We start from the raw sequence: 7,309 nt of genomic DNA on the forward strand, positions 1-7,309 counted from the left end.
TGAGAGCCGGAGAACTTAGGATTTATCACACCAGTGGGGCCAAAAGAGTTAACACCTCAAGGTCTGGACCCAGCCGTATGTTTACACAGGCTTTTATAGGCTGCCAGTTTACACTTTGCAACATCGTATGCAAATGAAGTATAACGAAAGTTGGCTAATTAGGAACAAGCTTTGTAGAAATGGACCAATCAGAAGTGAGCTCCATGCAAATGAAGTGCTACAACTGGACCAATCAGAAGTTAGGGAAATGGACCAATCAGGGGTGAGAGAAACAACCAATCAGGAGTGAGCTCAGGGAACCAATAGAATTTTAGGGGTAAGTAAGCCGTTTCAGAGGCAAAAAGTGAGCTAGAGCCCCTGGGCCAGGGAACCCAATGGTGCTGGCAGGAGAGTAGTGGCCCTGCCTGGGGGTCCTGCCGGTCTTTTTATGGGGCTTTCTGCCTCAGGGGCTCCACCAGGCTGTGTTCCCCACTCCGTCACCCACGCCCCCGCCTCCAGTGTGCAAATCCGCCCTCATAGGGCCGCGCACGAAAACATCGACTTTGTGGGACCCCCGGAGAGGAACCGGGCCTCGCGTCTGCGCATCCCGGCCACACTACGGGGTCGGCTGCCCCAGGCCGCCCCGGCACGTGGGTCGGGCTCCGCTTGTGTCTCCGCGTCCATTTTGAGCTGTGGACACGAAACCCGGACACAATGCGTTTGGCAGTCAGTCCGCCTCAGCTAGCTAGAACCTGGGCCACCCCCACACTGGCCTGTCATTCGCCTCTCATCACATCTGGGGCCAGGCCTGCTTTCCAGAAGCCGTGGTCCTACCGTGGGGTGGGCATTGTCACTCCCGGGTCCTGCCTGTCATGTTAGTGTCGCCTTCTTTAAGGATGTGTTTAACCTCCAGATTTGATGACTTGCCTTAAACTCTGGGACTTCCTTCTGTTTCTGATGAGCCATTATTCTTCGAATAACACTGTGAACATTTTGATAATACAAACCTCCTTTCATTAAAGGAAAGGCTTTTGACAAAAAATGCAACCCCAAATACACTTTGTAAATTATGTTCATTAGCAAGAAAACCAAAACACAAAATGCCAAGACTCTGCACTTTCTTTATGTAGCTGATTGTTGGAGTACACACACAGACACATGTACAGACACATGGAAACACACACACACAGGCAGACACACAGACACATACAGACACAAACACCTTTGAGAAAGTTTTCCCCCACAAAGTCCAGGGTCAATTCTAGCAAAGTCTATATGCAGCTTTGTTTTCCACCCCACTACCAAGGGAAGTGGTGAGAAGTCCAGCTTCATGACCGAGCTGGGACAATCCTAGAACAGATAGGGAATTGCTGTATCTTGGCAGGAGGACAAACGGCTCAGAAAGTTGCTGTGGTCTGTTCTGCAAGTGTTGGCTCCTTTGTGCCAAAGATTTCCTAGTCAAATCTCACAGTGTTCAATGGCCTACCCAGAGGTATGTTTTTTATTACATAGCTATCATTTGACCATATGTATAATAAAATAATGTAATAAAACAGTTCACTGTTTAGAGAGAGAATGTTATAAAATGATAATTGTCATGTTCTCAAGGCACGTAAATGAATTTATTACTCAGGACAGATGCAAATGTCGAATACTGTCTGAATAAGAGGAGCCCTTGTGACAACCCCTAATTATTCCTAAAATAAATTTAACATTGATCCGGCTTGTTTTCATGATTTAAAAACGGGAAAGAGTGCAAGGAGTATAAATATGGAATTAAAATAAAGCTCCGTGTAAGGACACTTGGTGGTTGTCAATTACTACGTTCTAATCATTGCTTTGCTAGTAGGTGTGTTTGAGCACGTGTGGTCTATGCACATGTGTGCACGTGTACCTGTGGATGGTGTGTGTGTGCATATACGCAGGTGATGTGTCCGTGTGCATGTCTAGGGCACACACATGCCATATGCATGTGTGAATGCATGTGTGCACATGGCATGCAAACGTGTATGTGTTTGTGGGTGTGTACAGCATATGTGGTGTGTGTATGCATGGCATGTACATGCACACGTATGCACATGCATGCGTGTGCACACGCAAGTGTGTGAAAGACTGCATGCATTGTGAAGCCAGAAACAATGCAAGTCTGCATATGTGCTCTGGCAGCTGGCTCTGCCTTCCCAGATCTTGCTGTGTTTTGACATCGTCTGAAACAGAAGCTTTATTGCCCCAGGGCTACTAATTGCACAGACCACATTTTTCTCTCCGGATTTCTCATGACATTGTGGGTGACACACAACATTAACGTCCAAATGCTGAAAAAACTTTTTTAATGAGACGACAGCACACACAGCTGTTTTCAGATGCAGATGTTTTCTCATGGTAACCGCTGACTTCCAGCAAGACCTCCTGGAGGGACGGGAGAGGCCGAGGAAGTGGGATGCTCTGGGACCAGTTCCCCCAGCCAGCCCGCCGAGTCCCACCCAGGCCAGGTGCACCTCATCTTCCTAGTTTCATCTCTCTGGCTTTGCTCAGTTTTTCTGTTTTTGCTTTTCTTACTGTTTCACCTTCCCTAATTCTACCCCGTCAAATTCCAGGGTTTTCACAGGATGACACCTGCCACAGCCCCTCCCATTCATTTTTCCATTTCCATCCCACATGCAGGCACTGTGACAAGGACTTTTCATATTTTATCTTGTATGAGCCACACAATAACCCTGTGAAGTGGGCACTGGTCCTGTCTCAGTTCTACTGCCTTACAAAACAGTGCAGGATAAATGTTTGCCCAGGCTCGCTCAGGCGCCGGGCTCGCGCAGACAGACGCCAGGCAGAAGACTGAGGGGAAGCCCTGCTGCGTCTGCTGCCACCGCGTTACGCTGCCCGTCCCCCTCTTCCCGGCACACCTTTAGCCTCCAGACTAGTGATGCATATTCTGAGTTTTAATAAGAGGCCATCTGGTCTCCGGAACTTGCTTCCTTTGTTTCCTATGACTGATCCCATTTGACCAAAGAGGCTGTGATTGTGCTGTGTCTCTTAGCTGGTGAGTTTGTCTCTTGGTCTTTGGGTGTCTTCCTACCATTTTGTTTAGTTCTTGCTTGTCCTGCTTTTATTATAATCCATCCACCCCTTCCTTCTTGCTGTCTTTCCCACACCCCATCCCTTTCATTTCATCTCCTGCTGTGTGGAAATTAAATTTTGTTTCTATTACTTACTGGTTTCCTTTGAAGGTACGTAAAAGACATGTAAAATGTAAAGTAAATCCGTAACTTTCTTTCTCCTCTGGAAGAAATGCGAGGACCTGTAGCGCCGCACGTGCCCGTGTGCTAATGCTCCCCGTCTTTAGGATTAATCTTCTATTTTCTAGACCTCACCAACTGGATGTCACCAAGGTTGCTTTTTATCATTTAGATTTTGCATTTTTATTCAACTCGCCAGTTTCTGTTTGCCAATTTCTTTGCTGGCCACTTCTTCTTATACCCTAGATTTTTTTTGTCTGGAATCATTTCACTTCTTCCTAAAGCTCTTCCGTTAGACATTGTTCAGGTTTTTTAAAATCTGAAAATGTTTTGATGACCATTTTGTCCTTGCAAGAGAGCTTTGCTTGATACACCTTTCTGAGCTGGAAGAAACACCTGTGCACCGCCTGGAAGGCATTCCACTCTCACTGAGCTCCCACTGCTGCTGCTGGGAAGTCTGCTGTCTGCCTCACTGACCTTTTGTTCGTGATCTACATTTTCACTTAGGACGCTACTAAGATCTTTGCTCTCCTTAAAATTGTTCTTCAACTTGTCTGTTTTGAAGAACTGATGTTTTTGTTTTGTTGACTTGCTTCACATACTTTGTGCTGACTTAATCTGTGGTTTCATGCTTTTAACTGATTCTGGGAAACTTGAGCTATTACCTCCTGTGTGTGTCCTGTACGCTACGCCTCTGCACTCTTTGGTGAAGGAGCCAGTTAAATGCATGTTCGAGCTCCTCCTTCTTTCCTCCACATCTCAAGACTTCTCACCTTTCCCCATTCTGCCTCCTCTGTGCCACATCATAGTCATTTTTCAGTTTTACGTTCCAGTCCAGCCAAGGCATGTGCTTCATTTTCCAGGGTATTTTTTCAGTTCTATTTTCTTACGATCCCGCTTGTGACTTCCCTCTTACATTTTAACCTCTGAGCCTCACTGGCGTGTATGTATGTGTGAGGCTGAGAATGCTGAAACACATGCAGCTGCTCTTACTTCAGTAATCAGGCATGTGAGCACTGGCCCAGATTTTCATCCTATGTAACTTCACGGGAACCCTCCCAAGACATGATTCAGATGACTGACCTTAAACAACCGCCTCCCTGTTCATCCATCAATCATTCACAAACCCATCTGTTTCTGAGTAGGTTACTGCAGTTGCACCGAAATACCTAGAATCTGCAGTCCTGGGGGACGTGTGTTGCAATCCTCATCAGTGGGAATTTCCTTAAGGAAATGTTAGCACAGAAAACAAGCCTCTCACAGTCAACTGTGAGTGTATCTTCCATCATCTGCTTTGCCTCCGACAGAGCCAGAGACCATGGACGTGATGAGTGCAAGAGTGGAGCTGGTGGTTCACCCAACAAGGAAAATTCTTCTTGGGATGGAAGAAGCAGCCCCGCGTTTCCCCTCAGCTCACGTGTTGACCGTGAGTGTGCTCTTGTCGCTCGTGCTTGGCTTGCCTCACGTTGCCGAGCTGCCAGCTGTTTCCTTCAGTTGGGTCTGTGTGTCATCATTTAGAAGATGCCTTTGGGTGGAGGCATTTAGAGACCTTCCATAACGTGGGGAGCTTATGTTCAGGAGTGAGTGTGTGGTGCATGCGTGTTGGGTATTTACGGACAGTGAAGCAGGAAAGCATGAAGAAGGTGTGGGTCCCCAAAGCCGTTCCTATCAGTTTCCAGCACCTCCCTCTTCAGCCCACGTCCTTGGGGAGATTGTTCCCTTCCATGGTTTTCAGTGGCACCTGTATGCCATTGATTTTCGAATGTGCATGAACCAGACGCCACACCGGACATACTTCCTGGCCGTCTCCGCCTGCATTTCTCTAGCCGCTTCAAGTGTCGCAAGTACAAACTCAAGATGATCTGTCTTCCTCTTCAAATTAGTTTCCCTCCTTGAATTCTTTTTTCATTGCCGTGTAGTCAGTGTACAATGTTGTGTCAGTGTCTGGTGTCCAGCGTCATGTTTCAGTCATACGTGTCCATGCGTACATTCCTTTTCATATTCTTCTTTATTGTAAGTTACTACAAGGTATTGAATATAGTTCCCTGTGCTGTACAGAAGAAACTTATTGTTTACCTATTTTATATATAGTAGTTAGTATCTGCAAATCCCAAACTCCCAACCTCCTTAACTTCTTCATTCTCTTAGAGATTTTGCAATCATTTAAACTCTTGTCTTCCCTTAAGCCCCTCAGCCAGGTCTGGTTTATCCGTTAGGCTCCATAAGCACACGCCTAGGGCCTATTATCATAATAGGGCCCATGATAGTTTTAGGGGCCCATGAAAATGCTTAATTTCTTTTAAAATATGAAGAAAAGGTGGGGGAGGGTATAAATCAGTGGTAGAGTGTGTGCTTAGCATGCATGAGGTCCTGGCTTCAATCCCCCAAATAAACAAATAATAAACAAACAGATAAATATATAAACCTAATTATCCCCCCAAAACCCCCCAAATTAAAAAAAATGAAGAAAAAATTTAGGTGAAACAATCTGTTCCAATATGTAATACTTATATTTTCATTTGATACCATGACATCATTACCATCATATAACGGGCACATTTTATATAACGTATTACATACAACGTACATTTCATGGAAGAAGGGGCCCGTGATGACAGAGGGGCCCAGCCCGCAGCCACTAGGCCATCGCTGAGTCTCGCCAGCTCTCCCGCTGCGCCTGCCCCTTCCCTCTTCGTTCCTCTCCGCCCGATCAGTTTAATTTAGCCTCTCACGGCCCCACTCTGGACCTGAGGCAACTGTGCAGCCTCGTGAACGTGGCTTCCTTTGCGTGGCTCTGTGGCCGACCTCGGGCGCCTTGACGGCCCCGCCCTCCTGGGCCCCTGGCCCCTGCAGACCCCCAGGTGCCGGTCCCTCGGGCCTCAGGCACCCGCAGGCCCACCCTGGGCTCCCCGCAGCCCATGGCTGGGAAGCTCTCCCGGCCACCTCTCCTTCTGAATTGCAGTGCCAGCTCTGTGTGTATTTTCCCAACCAGTCTCATATTCCTTCAGGACAGATTTTCTTCTCTGTTTATCCCGCGGAGCCTGGCGCGGGGTCGCGCATCTGTTTCATGTAACTGCTTGATTTCCATGCCTGTGTGCTGTTCCTCCAGCCACAGCTCTCCGCCTCCCCAGCCGCCTCTCTACAGCCCACTGAGCTTTCAAAGTCCCACTCAAGGCCTGAATTCTTCCTAAAGCGTTTCCACTCCAGCCCCAGGGACGCCCTCCTCCGCCGAATTCCTGCTGTGCTTCCTGAATGGTTTAGCACCTGGCTTCGCAGCGAGGCCCTTTCTAGAGCGGGAAGGAGAGAAAGCACTTGGGTTACAGCCCTGCCCGCCTTGTAAAGAGATTAAGACCACTTAGATGGGCCTATTTTGGGCCCAGTGTATATTTTTCATAATTAAAAGTGACCAAAGATGAGCTTCATTGGGAAATGCAATGTAGAGGACGTCTAGGCGGCCCAGACGCAGAGCAAGACGGCGTTTGTTGCTGTGGTTGAGGGAATCGCGGCTCGTTGCTTCAGCTAAAACGCGGGCACCCCAGGTCCCCAGACTGCCTTAAGGAACCGACGGCAGCCCTGCTCTGCGTGGTCCCCGGCGGTAACCTAACTCTGCTCCAGGAGCTGGGAGCTGGCCCCACACCTCCTTTCCCTGCCTGATTGCTGTGATTAAGTTTTGCACTTGTAACACAATACTTGGCTCCGCCCCATGACCAGGACCCCAAGGTCTCGAAGCTGTTCAGTTCCTGGATAACTGAAGCAATTCACAAGTGACCTGAAGGTGCGGGAACAGCCGTTACGAACAGCAGCTGGCCGTGTGGGCTGAACGAGGGCTGTTTCTGGATTCCTGCAGTTGTAGGTATGGCGCGGGAATTCTCGCTGTGGCACGAGGGAAATATCTAATGACAGCAAATTGCTTCTTTTGGACCGTTTTGAACCTGGTTTTAACATTAGGGGAAAACACACCATCTCTGCTAAGTGCAGACCAGACAAGGCATTTCAGTGTGTCTGGTCCTGGTGGGCGAGCGTCGAGGCTTCCCCAGGCCCAAGGAACAGTGAAGGTGGATGGGAAGGTCGCACAGACTGGAGTCTTCCGGGAC

This window comes from Camelus ferus, chromosome 35 (assembly GCF_009834535.1).
Source record: "Camelus ferus isolate YT-003-E chromosome 35, BCGSAC_Cfer_1.0, whole genome shotgun sequence".
Lineage (NCBI taxonomy): Eukaryota > Metazoa > Chordata > Mammalia > Artiodactyla > Camelidae > Camelus > Camelus ferus.